Source organism: Temnothorax americanus, unplaced genomic scaffold (genome assembly GCF_048541705.1).
Source record: "Temnothorax americanus isolate GAGA-0224 unplaced genomic scaffold, ASM4854170v1 Scaffold125, whole genome shotgun sequence".
NCBI lineage: Eukaryota > Metazoa > Arthropoda > Insecta > Hymenoptera > Formicidae > Temnothorax > Temnothorax americanus.
Genome location: NW_027509259.1, coordinates 186,699 through 205,000, shown reverse-complemented (window position 1 = coordinate 205,000; position 18,302 = coordinate 186,699). Strand labels below are relative to the sequence as shown.

The following is an 18,302-nucleotide window of genomic DNA, read 5'->3' as shown; positions in this document are numbered from 1 at the left end:
ATATCTTACTCTATGAATTGAGAATAACATTAGAAAAAAAGATAACCAATTGTTGTGTGGATGGAAAAGTGCATGCATAAGTCTGCGTCGTATCACATTTGTTTTACGGATGTTTAATAACTGTCAAGGGAAAGGGATACAACTCGGAGAATTTTTGGAATGTGCTGAAGTAATCTGTAGTGTTATTTTAAGCAAATATCTTTTTATTTGGAAATACCATGCAAGAATTTTCAACGTGTCATTTCTCGCTTATGACGTCACATTCCAACATAGCCGCAACGAGTACCCAGGAGCCTTAAAGTTTTAATTTTTAATAGATTTATTATGTCTTCAACCAGAATATACTTTTTTAATATCTGAAATTAATTTTGAAAAGGATCTAAATTGTGTTTGACTACATATATACAACTTTATTTAAACATTTTATGCCTTTATTTTTTTCATCTGTAAAAATCCATTTAAGGGCATTCATTTGAAACATTTCTACCAAATAATACGTAAATTGGGCGTGGGAGGTTTTTGGAAGTTCATCCAAAATCTTAATTTTTTGTTTAGTACTTTTTCAAGTTAAATACCTAAAATCAATAGCTCTTAATTTTTTAGCTAAAATCATGTGAATAGAAAAGAAGGAGTAAGGGAGTATTCTGGCTTGAAAGATCATATAAAAGAGGCATTATTCAGGAATTTTTTGCAGGGAAAAGAAAAAAGCAAATAACATTAAAATGTTTTTTTAGCTTTATTTTAAGAATATATTTTTATTTTGTAAGTAACAAAAACGTTCTTTTTTATTATATTTTAGTCATTATTAGGAGCTCGCAAAAAAAGAAACGCATATGGACGGTGTAAATAATTCTAACTTTTTTAGGTATCTGAAACACAAGAACCAAAAATTTTCTTATTTAGGAGAAGTATGACTATCGTTTGAACTAGAACTAAATCAATATTTCCATTCTGTACAAAACTTCAGTCTTTTTATGGAAAATATTATAGTTTTCCTCAAAATTTTGCTATTATTTTATTAAAAGAAAAAAAAACGAATAATGTATAATGTTTATTTATTTCAGATAACCACACATCTCGTAAATAAGAAAATTTTTAGTTTTTGCGTTTTAGATACCTAATAGAACAGTTAATCATTTACACCATCCATATACATTTTTTTGCTCCTGCACGGAGAGAAAAATCTTACCACTGTGGTATGAGCGCCTTCTATGCATAAAAAAAGTAGAGTCGCCTTGCATTAAACGCATAAATTTGTCCGTTTAAGGCAAGGATAATATCCTACTTCACAGGGACAGCGTTTCGTGTCCGATAAGCAATAACTTCATACAGATATCGTGTGAAAACGGTTAAGCGGGGAGCACTCACTTCTGCACAACGTATAATGCGTAAGCATAAGAAAATTGATTGGTCTATTTCCTTATGCACATGTGTATGGACCAATCAATTTTCTTATGCTTACGCATTATGCGTTGTGCAGAAGTGTGTGTCCGGGCCCTTATGCTTGTAACGCAAAAAGTTCATGCCACCACAGGCATGAAGTAGGATATTATCCTTGCGTTAAACGGACAAATTCATATGCGTTTGATGCAAGGCAACGCTACATGCTTTTTATGCATGGGAGACGCTCATACCACAGAGGTAAGATTTTTTTCTCCGTGAGAGACATGACGTTCTTGCGTTCAAAGCAAAGCAGCTGACATGCGCTGTTGGTAAGAACTGCAACTTCCCGAGCATGCCGTTAACAGCGTACACACATGAAGATTTCACTAATATAGTAGGGATATCTCTCGTACTCGAAACGCGTTATTTCTTACTATAGGAGTATATATGATTTTATGTAACACGTGCATGGAAAGTAGCCCATTGCTCACGCTACGCGTGCGTGATAGGCCACTTTCCATGCACTTGCAACATAAAATAGAGTATGCAAGTCGTGCTGTAAGATGAAAAAGGCGAGTGCGGTCACCGCACCCGGGAATTTTTATCTTACAGCACTTGTTGCACAAATAACTATTTGCTAGTGACGTATGCGGAGAGGTTATGCGTCATAAGCATGGCTCTCCATGCCACAGAGGTAAGATTTTTCTCTCCGTGTGGTAACCAGGATATAACAAAAAAGAAGAGCGTTTTTATCCATCCCTCTCTATAAAAAGGCGTGCAAAGTCGATACTCGAATCTATCGAAGTTTATTGTTGTCGCTTTTCTGCGATGCCGATTGGTTCTCTTGCTGCGCTTACTTCATGAGCAACTGTCATCGTATATTTTGACAGTTGTGTGTATCAAGGAGTGTAATAGTAATAGTACAATGTTAAAGCGCTAAATAGCGCGCGCGAAGCGCGCGTCTGTGATGTTTGGTTATTCAAAAAATAAAAATATATTCTTAAAATAAGATTAAAAGAACATGCAAAGTTATTTGTTTTTTATAACGTTATTTGTTTTTTTCACTTTCCTACAAAAAAATTCCTGAGAAATACCTTTTTTTACAGCCTCTTAAACCAGAATACGCCATTAAGAAGTCAAGATAATAATTAAATTTAAGTCGAGTAAACGACACGCTGATTAATTAAATTTATTTTAAATTTATGTTTATAAATACTTTAATTTTACGTATAGGTATTTGAAAAATTTCTGCAAAATTAAAAAATTCTCAGAAAATTTCTTTTTAAAGTTAGAGTAGACAATTTTATTGAAGAATGTCGTTCGTGATAATGATAATAAGCTAATTGATATATAATTATACATTTATAAATCTATATCTATATATACACGGAAAAAGAGGATTTGTTACTATAGGGATAACTAACATTTTTTGCTTTCAGAGCTATAATTTAGTAATAGTAGCAAAATCTTTTTGCAATTATTACTAAATAGCAAAAGATTAATAGCTCTTGCTGCAAAAAATGTTATAGTGAATTTGGTTGGACGCACCAGTTGTGTTGTACTGATTTAATCTCTAATATTTAAAGTAAAATGCAAATATTTCGACTGATAAAATGCCCAATACATATTTTACTAAATAGTACAATAACGAATATTGAGGATTTCGTGACCTGTTTATTAAACATATACTTTATGTTGATTTGTGTACGACGGCTTTAATTAATGTGCACTGAGTGCGCATTGGTGCGTTCAACCAAATTCGCTATTAGTTATCCCATATTTAACGAATAGATTTGATATAATAGCAAATTCTTTTTTTTCTATCTATATATATATAATCGAATGTTCTGACTGACTTTTCAATGCCCAGCCCAAACCCTTTAACCTAAAAACATGAAATTCGGGGAGTATATTCCTTCCATGATATAAGTACCTACTCACTAAAAAAGGATTTTTAGAAATTCGAATCCTAACGGGGTGAAAAGGGATAAAATGTGTGTTACCGTAGCGAAGCACAAATATTAAGCTAGTGTACACACACACACACATACACACACGCCACGCACACGCACACGCACACACAGGGTGTTCAATTTTAATCAATCACCCCCAAAAAATTTTTTATTTGTGATTCTACAAAGAAATGCTTCAAACAAAAGTTGTTTGGTCTGAAGAGAGACATATGATTCCAATGTGAGTCGTGTCATACATGTCGTCATTTTCAAAAAATTTTAAAGAAAACTAATTTAAATGGAACTTGTTTTTTTTTTATATATAAAAGTTGCAGATCTCGTCAAGACGTTTTCAAAACACTATATAATAAAACTCTTTTTTGTTAAGAATTTCCAGAAATATTTAAAATTTTATTATAATATTTTTAATATAAAATATGAACTGTCTTGTAAAGTATTCACTTTTCGATGACTTTTATACGTAGAATAATGAAATTAATCTCCTTTAAAATTTCTTGAAAATGACATGTATGACACGTATCACATTGGAACTATATGTCTCTTTTCAAACCAAACAACTTTTGTTTGAGGCATTTTTTTCTAAAATCACAAATAAGAATGTTTTTGGGGGTGATCGATTAAAACGGGACACTGTATATATAGGTATTGTAGAATTAAAAAGAATTAAAACTGTACAATTAGTTGTAAAAAGCAATTGTCTAAAATTATTTGAAAAGAATATTTATACTTCAAAGGAAGTAATTTTTTGAGAAATTACTTGAAACTAATATTTTCTTATATTTGTCTAAAAAAATGTATTTATTAACAAACGGGCTATATTAAATTTTTTCAACTTTTACTATTGAAATACAAAATATCTTATCTTGCTTTAGCGCTAATATCATAATCCGCGTTTGCGATAGATTAGCAAGTCAGGATAGTGCAATTGAAACATGAATTATCTTGTCCAAACGTTCTATTGTTATCAAGTCCTTTTTTTTTATTCATCCATGAGCGATGCGCGCGATGCGTGCAATGCACGCAATGCGCCGTTATATGCTGCACATAACATAGCTCAACCTACACGATGCAACCTACATGATTATTAATCTTTAATGGATCACAGAAGTAAAATTTTTTGTTGTGTTTTACCGATACATTTATATATAGAAGAATTAAACTGAATTGAAGGAGGTGAGCGATGCTGTCGCCTATTAAGCCTGTGTGTTAAGAATAGAAGATAAAGCACTTCCTATTTTGCCTTCGTCTTTTTTCTTTCGCGAAAATTTGTGAAACTTAGCACCACATTATCAGAAAAGAGCACAGTGTAAATTTTAAAATAAAAAATTTATAGTTAGATTAGTTCAGTCCAATCATCGTGAAATAGGACGCAAATATCTTCGTATCTTAATTGTTAAGATTTTTTAATTTATACAACAGAAGCTGAGATTTTATTCAGATTTCGTATATTTTAAGCAAAATGCTTTTTTAATTTTCTTGATTGTAGATATAGAAAATATTAATAGATATATATACATTACGTTCCAAAATTTGTTTAAAAAAGTGCTAAAGAAAATTGTTTTTGAATTAGCCAAGAAACCTGAAGTAAAAAGGATTTTGGAATTTTTAATATAGTTTTAGAATATAAATATAGATAGAAGGGTATATTGTTTTGAAATTCAAAAATTGATATATTATGAATATTGCGGAATAGCCGCAATATGTGTAAATATTTTCTCAATAAATATTTTAGATTGATCAAAAATATAAAAAAACGTTAAATATGCAATTATATTAATAAACGAATATAGTTAATCGCAATCACACTACAGTATTTCAAATTGTCACGTACTTATTTAAGTGTCCTGCGCAATCTATCCAACTTGTTTTATTCTTTTCAGTCGCAAATAATATTCACATAAATATTATTTTACGTCGTTATTGTGTTTATAATAACACAACTGCTTATACGATAAGATAACAGAGAATTTAACAGTCATTGTCACCACTAATACAAATTCATGAGCAGTAAGATTGCTCGTAAATTCCAAAAATAAATTTTGCCATAACATTCCACGAAATCTTGCTTACAATCGCGATTTCACTTAATTTTGCAGTATGCTTTTGTTGTAAATTTTCACTCCCGTCACGATCGTTTCTTGAGGTTTCTTGAACTATTCGACGTTCCATTCGTACTGATCGTCCAGGCCCAAAGCACGCAGAATTAAGGCTTCAATTCAGACTTTATTCCTCCTCTCCGCATTCTCTTCTCCCTTTTCCTCTCTCTCTCTCTCCCTTCCTCTCTCCTTCTTTATTTCCCTCTCTCTTTTTCTCTCCCCCTCTTTTCCTTTTCCCTTTCTTTTCTCTTCTCTGCCTTTTCTATAGCTTACTCACTTCCGAGATGAGACAGTTGAATGAACTTTTTTTAAATATTAAACCTATTTGTCTTTTGAAAAGTTACTGGCCTATTAACGAGCGATTAATACTTTCAGGAAATTTCCTCGGACGTCAAAAGATATACAATCTTTTATTAATAAAAATATAGGAATTCAACGATATTTTTATTTTATAAGACAAATACTTTGTCTAAATCAATTGGGTTACAAGAAATTCCAAATTTCTCCAAAATAGATAAATCTAAATGGTTCATGAAATTTATGATTGATTAATATAACAATCGATATAAGTACATAAAAAACCTATAACAATAACATAATGTAATAATTTATATATCAATATGACAAAAGAGCATAACAATATCAATCGATAATGTGCATAAAAAATATGCGTGAATATATTATTTTATTTTATTTTTATCAAGAAATTTCTATTTTATTTTTTAATAAAGAAATATATAATTTTCAATTATTTATTTGTAAAAATTTAATACATAATGTTTTGTGAACATTAACTATTATTGCATTAATATACAAATGAAAAATATTAAATAATAAAAATTGAATATTTATATATATTTTTATTCTATAATTCTTATTTTGCCAAAAAATAACAAAAATAAATGTTATATCTCAGCAAATATGCAATTTTGAGAACACTGATTGAAAATATTAAGTATATCGAATTCTTTAATAATGTTAACAAAATTTTTTTTTGTTGACGTTACACTAGAATACAATTTTTGCTTCCATTTTATACGGTAATACAAAGTTTAAATTTTTAACAAGAAACAAAATCTGTTAATTTGTAACAAAATTATACAAATTTTTTGAAAAAATATTAAGTTGGCAGAAAAATGATTTTCTTCATTAAATGTTTATTTTTTACAGTATATTAAGGATGTATCGGAGGTACAATCTTATACAAAAGTGCATGAAATTTGAAATACTTGAATATCTACGCCTAACGTATAGTAAATCTAGATGTAAGATACTCTCAAATGATAGTAGGAGTCTTATTTTTACTCCTAGAAAGGTATTTTTTACTTTACAAATGTTTTTTTCAGTATTATTTGTTTTTTTTTGTAATTTCTGTGCCTAAACTTTTGGCAGTGAAAATGCCCTGATTTCAATTTTATAATGTCAAATTATTTCAAAGCGAAAGACATTATTCAGCAGTGCTGATAAGCAAATGTGACTTTAATAACGTCAAAAAAAAAATAAATATGTATCATATAAACGATAATTTTGAATATTATTTATTATAAACATTGTTATGCGACTCTCTCAAGAGACGTGACAACGATTCACGTAGGTTGGCAGCCTTGCACAGTACCAAAACAGTGCGAGACTTGATGCGAGCTGCGAGGTGCGAGGTTATGTCTGTTCGTTTACATTTTTACAATAATCTTGTTATGTTTCTCATTTCCCCTTTTTATCTCTTCACGAGTGCAACGGAGACAAAAAGTTAGCTAGAAATAGTAGAAGGCATAGATATTCGTGTAGCGACAGCCATAGGTTATGCTTCGCTTGCCCAGCTGATTGCGACGTTGCCGCGCTTTCACGAGCCATCGAGATACAAGACTAAAAGAACATTCTTACAAATTTTTATCCATTTGGTAGCGCTTTGAAAATAGGTCCGATACATCCACAGAATTTTAATGTTATATAGTATATTGTGCATCAAGGGGCGAAAGTATAGCGTTTTTCAGACGAATGTGAAGTTTGTCGCCCGAGCCGAAGGTGAGGGCAGCAAATCACATGAGTCTGAAAAAGCTTTCAACCCGTGGTGCACATGATATTTTTCACAACACCTCTTTACGGAAATGTTCAACTTTTGAATGCCTGTATAAGAGTGTATGCGTTTGATGTTCCATTCATACAGTTTATACGCGCGTGTAGTTAAATAGAAATTGAAAAAGAGAGTGATGTGGGGTCCAGAAACGAAGCCGTGGTGGGGCCCAGGAGTAAAGCCCTCGGTGGGGTCCAGGGGCGAAGCCCTAGGAGGGAGTGTAGAGGGCAAAACCCCCCACATAAAAAATTAAAATAAAATAAAATAAAATAAATATTTAAATAATTTTAATTTTAAAATGACAATAAAATTTCCAAAAAATGTAAAAAATATAATTTTTAGAATATAAATATATCATTAGCCTCGTGAAAATGTCAATAAATTAATAGATGGCGATACGAATCAAGCGCGGTACGTGGTGCGCAAATAGAGAATTATTAGTTACAGAAGTAATGAATTAAAATGTATATACATATATTCCAACTTAATAAACTGCGCGCCGATTATTTGTCGGACTTGAAACACAGCTATCGTTGGAACATTAATACTCTTCCCTCCCCGGAATTAAATCTGCACGATTTAATTATTTAAAAAACCGTAAAGAAATTATTGCGAAAAATATTAATCCCTGTTTGGCGGGAGGAAAGTAACAGGGACGAAAGTAACAACTTTCCTCCCTGGCATGAAATTGGCCACTCTCGTCCCTCTCTACAGGCATGGAAATTAAGTCGAACTTTCCGTGGAGGTGTTGTGAAAAAATTTTACAATGTTTGCCACTTATATGGAAAACAAATTTGTCGAAAATTATGCGTTTTTATTATTTATGATGAATATTATTTCTACTAGATTAGATACAATAATATCTGATTGAATTCAGTTTGTAATCCATGCATATAAAAAATATCTTTGACCCTAAAGAATAACTTTTGCGGATGGGAACGTATGTAACAGTTTATAAAAGTAAAAAGGTGTGCAAATTAGAAACTTGCACATTGCTTTCTCATCGTACAAATCGCTACTATAAGGTCGAATTGGTACGACACCCATCATAGAATGAGGGAGGTTCCAGGTTCGAACCTTGGTTGAGGTGATATTTTTCGCGAATATTTAAATGAGATGCTTATATATAAGTATCAAAGATTACATCAGCTTATATTGGTCTTGACGATAATCGAACCAAATTGTGGTTGTATTATCTTGGCGATTATAATGGCCAGTAGAGTCGATTAATATTTCCATTGTTGTTTATTATTTGACTGGCAAAATAAAAATTTATTTATTTTGTTTTAATTTTTCATTAATGTACTAATTTTTTGGGAACTGCAGGTGCTAAAATTTTTTGAACTGCGAACTATTCATTCAATTAATAAATCGATTTTCTTCAAAACGGTGCCCAAATATTTTTCAGTAATGGACGTATTTTCTTAAAATCGGTGCTATTTTTTTCAGTTTTTTATGCCAATGTGTTCAAAATGTTCAAAAATGTTGAAAAATTACCTTTTTAAAAAATGTTTGTGTGTATAGTGTATATATTCTACTCACTAAAGATTATTTTTAAAAAAGGATGTGTGGTGGAGGCCAATTTTGTTTTAAATAATAAAATTGGTTAATATGCATCAAAGGTCAAACCTCACCGATGACTTTGACCTTTTTTTTGTTAACGGCGGGAAAATTCACACGGATACCCCCTTCCCCGGGGCGGGGAGGGCGGTTATGTGGGACTCTAACCCACTAAAACCCCCCCGAGTTTCCCTCGCAGCGCTATTTAGGGAGGCCCCGGGAATCACGCAAGTATACCTTCTGTGAGCCTCCCCACACTGATGACTTTGACCTTGACATATGTTGTCAAGGTCATCATTCTGAGTGATTTTCAAAAAGTTTTAGCGGCGGTCATTGTTTATTAAAAAGTTATGAACAAAAAAGTTCAAAATATATAACAATTTGTGTTAGTGCTAAAACATTTGCGCGATGAGCGGAAAAAAATAAATATATATCTCTATATATACATAAAGGACCACGCACTAATTATATGAAAAAAGTGGCCACCGTTAAAATTGACGAAAACTACGAAAAACTGTAGTTTGTGTGATGCCGATGAAAAGTTCAAATCCGCACAACCCTCAAAATATGCTAGTTTTTAAGCTACGAGCCTATAAAGGTTAATATTGGTGGTATAAAACGTACACATATTATACATAGTATACCCACTCTTACAAGGGGACCTTCAGGCTAACGGATTTTTTTTTTTTCGTACTTACTGTACTTGAGAGTTATCATTCGGACATCAATTTCCCAAAGTATTAAGGCGCGCTTTTCAGAAAAACTCGAGAAAATCGACTTTGAAGAATTCCGAGCGCGCTATGTACACAGAATTTTAATTTTAATGTAAAATTTATCAAATTCATGTTAATTAATATTTAATCGTTTTCAATTTCGTTTTTAATGAAAAATTTACACCTTCTTATTTTGAATATTGGTACAAAAATGAAAAACGTCAGGTAGGAAATAAAATGGTTTTATATTTTTGAAAATTACGAGAAAATACAGCGCAAAAATGATATTAATAAAAATATTGTTTAATTTTTAAAAGTGAATTATATGATATAAAATATATAGTTTAAAATATATTGTATACAGTCGTTTTACACGTCAATATTGCACGAACCAGGATGATAATCATCGTAAAAGCAAGGGAAACAATAAGTTTCACGGCATCTAGCACATTGCACCGTACGAACGCAGATATTTTACAGGCGCAAGGTTTTTTTTAAAATGTCTATTGGAAAACATACTTCATTGACGTTCATAAAAATGTCTCTGTCATCACAAAGGTTTGAAGCGAATCGCCAAGCGCATCGATTGCTTTTACGATGAATATCATTTTGGTTCGTGCAATATTGACGTGTAAAACGACTGTATACAATATATTTTAAACTATATATTTCATATCATATAATTCACTTTTAAAAATTAAACAATATTTTTATTAATATTATTTTTGCGCTGTATTTTCTCGTAATTTTCAAAAATATAAAACCATTTTATTTCCTACCTGACGTTTTTTATTTTTGTACCAATATTCAAAATAAGAAGGTGTAAATTTTTCAGTGATAACGAAATTGAAAACGATTAAATATTAATTAACATGGATTTGATAAATTTTACATTAAAATTAAAATTCTGGTGTACATAGCGCGCTCGGAATTCTTCAAAGTCGATTTTCTCGAGTTTTTCTGAAAAGCGCGCCTTAATACTTTGGGAAATTGATGTCCGAATGATAACTCTCAAGTACAGTAAGTACGAAAAAAAACAAAAATCCGTTAGCCTGAAGGTCCCCTTGTTAGCGTTACCCAAGATCAACCAGCGTGGAGGTGGTGAGTGTCTAATCTCCTTTTTTGTTCTTGTTTTTGTTTTTTTTTTAAATATTTTTTTATTTTTTTATATTTTTTATTTTATAGTATTTTTCTATTGTCTTAAACTCCTTGATTTGCCAATTGTCAAAATATGCTATAATTGATAGTTTTTTATACTACGAATATTACCTTTATAGGCTCGTAGCTTAAGGGCCCTGGATACCCTGGACAATTGGCAAATCAAGGAGTTTGAGACAACAGAAAAACACTAATAAGATAAAAAATAAAAATAAATAAAAAATATTAAAAAAAAAAATAAAAAATATTAAAAAAATAAAAATGAACAAAAAAGGAGATCAGACACTCACCACCTCTACGCTGGTTGATCTTGGGTAACGCTAAGAGTGGGTATACTATGTATAATATGTGTACGTTTTATACCACCAATATTACCTTTATAAGCTCGTAGCTTAAAATCTAGCATATTTTAAGGGTTGTGCGGATTTAAACTTTTTATTGGCATCACACAAACTACAGTTTTCCGTAGTTTTCGTCAATTTTAACGGTGGCCACTTTTTTCATATAATTAGTGCGTGGTCCTTTAAGAGAGAAAAATATAACTTAAAATGGAAAAAAATTCGAATCTGCGAAGAAAAGAGGAGGAACAAAGAGAGTTTAGGGAAAAAATCTAGACTAAAAAAAAAAGGAAAAAGTTTTGAGCTCGCGCAAAGCGCGGGCGGAAAACCTAGTTTTTTGTATAATTCTTTAAATATATGTCAATAGGCTCATAAAATTAATAATCAGTCAAGGAAAAAAGAGCAATTGAGCCACAACAGGATGTAAGTGTTGAAAATTTCTATATTAAAATAATAGACAAACGTTTCGGCCCTTCATAGGACCATCTTCAGTGTCGGTACAAAATTACAAATCTAAAAATATCACGCCATACTAATCTCAACGAACCGTCGGTACAAAAATTTGAAATTATCGCGACATAACTTAACTCCATAAAAACGCAGTGTTGAATGTGTAGAGGACCACTGTAATAAAATTATGATGTGTAATAAACCGTCAAAAGGAGTTATAGACAAAATATCAAATACGTACAGTGTGCAGTATACAGTAAGTTTTCTTGTGTTGCGGTGTCATTTCGATGTTGATGTGTTACAAAGAGTATAACCGACAGACTACTTAACTTCATTTTAATATAGAAATTTTCAACACTTTTATCCTGTTGTGGCTCAATTGCTCTTTTTTCCTTGACTGATTATTAATTTTTTAAGATTTGATTCATTAGTTCTTGAGTTATAGATAAAACCGCGCACACACACACATACGCACGCACGCACGCACGCACGCACGCACGCACGCACGCACGCACGCACGCACACACACACGCACGCACGCACGCACGCACGCACACACACACACACGCACACACACACACACACACACACACAAACCTACACCCAGACGAAAAATTAAAAAAAAAATTTTTTTTTGCTTTTCTACCCCTATTTTATATATAATTTTTTAAGATTTGGTTGATTAGACCTAGCTTTATACGCGATTAAATGTCCATATCCAAGGTTTACGAAAACAAAGCTTGCTTTATGAGGAAGCAAAAATAAGATGAAATTTTACACACATTAACTAAAATAATTTATTAAAATAATTAAGATACGCGTTAAATTTGTTGTCGTCTCTTTCAAAACGTCCTTGTCTTAATACTTACTCTTCAAAACATTCTGTTCGTGAAGGATTAACGTTTTTTTTTATATTTATGACAGGTTTTATTCTCTTGTTGTCCTTGTTTTCCTTTGAAGTAAAAGAATATAAATTTTTTGCACAATATGGATTATCTGCTTTATGAGAGAGTTCTTTAATTCTTTTCTGTATTTTGAAATAAATAATTATTTTATCATTATATATAAGTGAAATGGTTTAAATAAATAAAAAATAATTAAGAAATTCATTCAAATAAATAATTTTTTTAAATTTACATCGAAAAGTATTCTAAATATATCTGGAAATTTAAATAAAGCTGTTTGGAAAATTGTGACATTCTGAGAAAATTTTTTTCCTACGGTAAGATTTGAGTATATCTTGATAAAGTTTGTTAAAGTAAAAGAACCTATATTTTTGTTATCTATAAGTCGGTGTTATTGTTTAGATATAAATTAATATTAATTGATTTTTCTTTTGATATCTAGATTGTGGAATTAATATTATCTGGGTTTTGATATCTTTTATTTTATTGCATTTTTTAAATTTTCTTAAAATTCTTCTTTTTTAAAACTTGGATATCTTTATTATTGTTAATTAATTATTTAATTTACTTAATTACTTATTTTAATGATTATTGATACAATTGGCCATAATTTTATATTATATTAAAAAAGTTCTTTTATTTGCCGATTACTACATTCTGTCAGTAGTTTGCCATCAAGTTCATTTTGGTCGATGCATGCACGTATAAGCAATTCTCGTTTGAGAAAGCCGTTGAGCTTGTAGATTACACCTTGCTTTGCCAAGAAGAGGACCTGAAATGCACTGTGGCATCGAGTTGGTAACAAGAAAATCTACATTCCTTCGTCTCCCGATCATGAATACACTGCCACAAGAAAGAAGCTTGCATACGTACAAAACAGGATATGTCTTAAACGACCATGGTCGGAAACGAGTTACGTAGTTTATTCTTAGTATTCCTGCCGTCTGTATTATTTGGTAAAACATTCGCGCCCATTTAACAAGATATTTAAAAATAAAATGCGAATAATCTAATTTGCGTCAGATTTTTAATTAAATATTTAAATAAATTATGAACTTTAATCAATTAGAAAACAGCGTTTCTGATAAATATCTAATAATTTGATTAGCGATTTTAGTACAAAGAATAAATTAATTATTAAGATAAAAAATTATTGTTGATATTATTAAAGTACTAAGCATGTACCTGAGGAAAAAAATATACGATATGGAAAATTTATTAATTATTACTTTAACGAATCTTTCTTAACACTGATGAATTTCAAATACGTTCAGTGTATCTTTTGACCGAATAGTGATTCGCCGGAAACATTCTTTATTCTTGTCTCACATTATTCATTCAAAGCGCATTGTCATGTTGTTTTGCATTCGAGTTGAGCGAACATTTATAACAAGCGCCATAATACGAACATCGTTTCTGTTGAATCGTATGTATGTGTTATGGTCAAAGCCCGAAACGCGGGCATTCCTAGGATTGACTGGTCAATTCTGGGGAACGACCAAGCGTCTTGGTCAAAGCCCGAAATAAGTTTTGCGTTTCGTCTTTTGACTAGTCAATCCTAGGAATAACTAATACGGCTGGTCAAAGTTAGAAACTAAGAAAAATCACTTCGGACTTTGACTAGTCAATTCTAGGTGTGGTTTAATTCGGACTGTGTGACTATTAACAAATAAAATCAAGATTTTGGTAATTCTTTCCAATAGGGCCCTTTCCGAATTTTGATATTTTCTTGCGGCTCTCTTGGTAAAAACCTTTGTTGTGACTCCGACAGTGATAATCAGTCGGGGGAACCCGAAAAATATGTACCCTACCTATTTTTTTTAAACCAATTTTTACGTTATTTTTTTTCTATTTTTTCCAACATGGCTTTCCGGATCTTCCGACGTTATAAATATGTAGTAGTCTTTAAGGGTCGGTATATTCTCTATTATCTAAATATAGCGGTCAATGTCTTGTACTGTTGTTTACATGAAGTCGAGTATAAGGAGTGGGAGGAAAGGAAGACGAAAAATGTACTACGCGACGAACAAAATTATAACAAACAACGGTATTTATGCATAAAAGACACACGCACGCACGCACGCACTCACGTCGCGTCGCATACGCGACGGATACAACATACGCTAACGTCAATCCTCTTGTGCGTTGACTTCCGACACCTACTTATGACTTACGACAGAGTCGTAAACGGTTACGACAATCTTTGTGCTCTGGTCCTAAAGAGAGAAAAGATATACGAATCAAAGTGAGGGAGCGAGAGTGAAAGAGCGTATGCGAGAGAGTGGGAAAGTAAAAGAGCGAGCGAGATAGCGCGCATTGGCGTATTGTTACTTTTTTCCGCGCGTGCAGCGGTTATTAATGTTGTTGTATTTATATATTTTGTGGCAAAAGAATATAAAAATAAGCCATTTTTGGCCTACTCGCAAAACCTGAATTAATTGGAAACCGTTTCTAAGATCTTCTAGAAACAAAATAATAATTATTTGTTTACCAAGTCCAGGGAAAGTTATGAAAATCGAGATTTATAATTATCAATTCTTGGAACAGTTATATGAAGAGTTTTTATATAAAAGCTATATATATTTATTATAACTTTAAAATAAAATCAGTTGCACATTTATGTGTTAAAAGATAAGTAGTAAATGTAAAAAATTTTTTTGTTTACATAACATGTATGTGTAAAAGTATTGGGATCTGACATTTGTTGCCATGACATCTGGTGGTCGAACGTGAAAGCAGTGAATGGTAACAGATCTCGTGGCATTGTACAGGCTTGACGTACGCTCGTACTAGCTTTGCGTTGCTGGCTTTGTATTTTTATTAATATGGAATTTTCTCCGCGTTGTAAATCTACGAGCAGAATTAAGTGTTCAGTTCGCGGTTGTAAAAGTAAGATTAATCGTAATTTAAATGTTCGATTTCATTTCTCGAAAATTTAATTTGGCAGTTGGATTTCTTATTTTATTTTACATAATGAGTAATAGCAAGTAGTTTATTAAGATGTTAAACACATATATCAGCTCTCCTAACATCTAAGGACGACCAACTGGAACGCTGGACAGAATATTTTACAGAAGTTCTTGTCCAGGCTGCGGCCCCCACAGCAGAGCAAACAGAAAATCAGATGGATAATGATGAAAGAGCATTTGAAGGTGGCGAATTAAAGATCAAAATTGATCCTCCTTTATCTGCGGAGATCAAGACTGCCATCCAAAGTCTCAAAGGTGGTAAAGCTCCAGGAATAGATGGGGTTCCACCCGAGTTCTTCTCTGCGGACAGTTCAACCACTGCGAAGCTTCTGCAACCCATTGTAGCAATAACATGGAACCAAGAAGAGCTGCCCTCGGACTGGAAGAAGGGTATAATTATAAAACTCTCAAAGAAGGGCAGCCTTAGTCTTTGTGATAACTGGAGAGAAATAACATTGTTTACGTCGATAAATAAGCTTATGGCGTTCATTATCTTTAAAAGAGTATCTACAGCTCTAGAGCCGCATCTGCGTGGGGAGCAAGCGGGCTTCCGGCTAAATAAGTCATGCATAGACCAAATCAACACCTTGCGCATACTGGTTGAGCAGTCGCAGGAGTGAAACTCGCCATTGTATCTGGTGTTTGTCGACTTCACAAGAGCATTCGACAGTTTAAATCACGCATTCTTGTGGAAAGTTCTAAAAGGTTACGGGGTGCCCGACAAAATAGTAAGAGTTATTAAAGCACTTTACAGGGATGCTTCATCCTTCGTGGCTCATGGTGGGGTGCTTGGAGAGAGCATCGCGATAAATGCGAGTGTAAAGCAGGGATGTGTACTATCGCCCTTCTTGTTCATTCTCGTTGTTGATCACATCCTGAAGAGTTTAGAGAAGGCACCCAGAGGGGTCCTCTGGAGCTTTCAGAAACGTTTGGAAGATTTAGACTACGCAGATGACATCTGTCTTCTGGCTCATACGTTTCGGGACATGCAGGATAAGCTGAGCAAGTTTGCTGACCTGGCATTGGAGGCAGGACTGCGTATTAATATTCGTAAAACCAAGAGTATGCGTCTGGGCACTAAGGTTCGAACGAGCTTTGTGCTCGGGGGAGAGACGATTGAAGAGGTTGACGAATTCTGTTATCTTGGCAGTGTGGTGACGCGCACAGGTGGAGCCGAGTCTGATGTAGCCAACAGAATCAAAAAGGCTCTTTAAGCGAACTTGGTTCTCGGAAACATATGGACTTCTTCCGTGTACCTGATTGGCACAAAGCTCCGCATATTCAACTCAAATGTGAAGTCAGTGCTGCTTTACGGATGCGAAACATGGAAGATTACTGCCAGCATAACAAGGTCCCTGCAAACGTTTGTAAACAGATGCCTGCGACGTATTTTGCGCATATTTTGGCCGCAAACAATATTAAATAGAGAGCTCTACATCCGCGCAAACCAGCCTGAATTGGAACGGGAAATTAGGAAAAGGAAGTGGAAAGTGTGTGTGTGTGGGTGTGTGCGTGCGTGCGTGCGTGTGTGTGTGTGTGCGCGTGCGTGCGTGCGTGCGTGTGCGTGTGTAAGGACGCTATGGTTCGTCACCCATACACGCACGCACGCACGCACGCGCACACACACACACACACACACACACACACACACACACACACACACACACACACACACACACACACAAATGGAACTAAAATTCTCTCACGTCTTTCTTCGTGGTCCTGGGTTCGGCTAAGAGGGGAATAACGTACATTTTTTAAAATCACTTATAAGGTACCAAAAATTCGCGGACACGAAGTGCAGAACGTGACTGTCTGTGCCAAAAGAAACAATTTTTTCCTTTGGCAAAATTGCGTCTGAACACTACTTTTTAAATAAGAGCAATTTGAAGCTTATGAATGAACGGTCTAAGTTACGCATGACTCAGGGGCGGCACGCGCACGGCGTGTGTGGCGCGTGAGCGTGTATGCTGTTTTTTACTATTTCGCTTAAGATTTAATCAGAACTATGCATGATATCTAAGTATTGTTATTTCGAATACAACTTACGTAATAAAAAAAACATTTTCTAATTAACATCAAAGCTACACAACTGAAAGTAAAATAAGTAAATTAGATAATAGGTAGGAGAAACCGGGGCGAAATTGTTATTATTTTTTCGGTGCCGATTTTTAACAACAAAACAAATAATTTTAGTAAAATGTGGTGTACCGTTGTAAAGAGTGAACCCTTGGCTACAAAATTTATAAAGACATTTTTGGTCTACGTCGCTTTGTTCAACTGGTATAGAGTGAAAACGACAAAGGTGCAAAAATTGAAATGTCAAAATTGCTGGGGCGGAATCGGCACTCCATTCTCGGAGTGACTGAATTTTAAATAAAAATTTATAATTTTGATCATGACAAATGATAGGATACATTTTATTAATTATTTTTTAATAGAAAAATGGAAACATTAATTAAAAACACCATGGCGGAAAGTAATTACAAGAAAAGCGCATACACTTATGTGCCTTACGCTCGCATGAAAAATGCACTGTTTCTTGTCAGTTCTATTCTGTCATCTCTGCGCACACGCTGCACATATTATCTAAGTCCTCGCCGGAATCCAACCACTGCTGCTTCTTTGACTTTGATTATCGCCCAAAGCCTCCATGATATGGCTTGGTGACGACTTCGCCCCGGAC

General features: G+C 33.3%; 2 protein-coding genes across 6 annotated transcripts in view; one reads left to right on the top strand and one right to left on the bottom strand.

Annotated features, from left to right (window-relative positions):
* Positions 1-5,549, bottom strand: part of LOC143893692 (protein I'm not dead yet-like) — a 41,646-nt gene extending 36,097 nt beyond the window's left edge. Inside the window, exon 1 of the mRNA XM_077399355.1 lies at positions 5,188-5,549. The gene's annotated coding sequence lies outside the window, so the exon portion shown is untranslated. The remainder of the gene's footprint in view (positions 1-5,187) is intronic.
* Positions 1-18,302, top strand: part of LOC143893693 (GPI-anchor transamidase component PIGS-like) — a 232,714-nt gene that overhangs the window by 28,226 nt on the left and 186,186 nt on the right. The window lies entirely within an intron of this gene.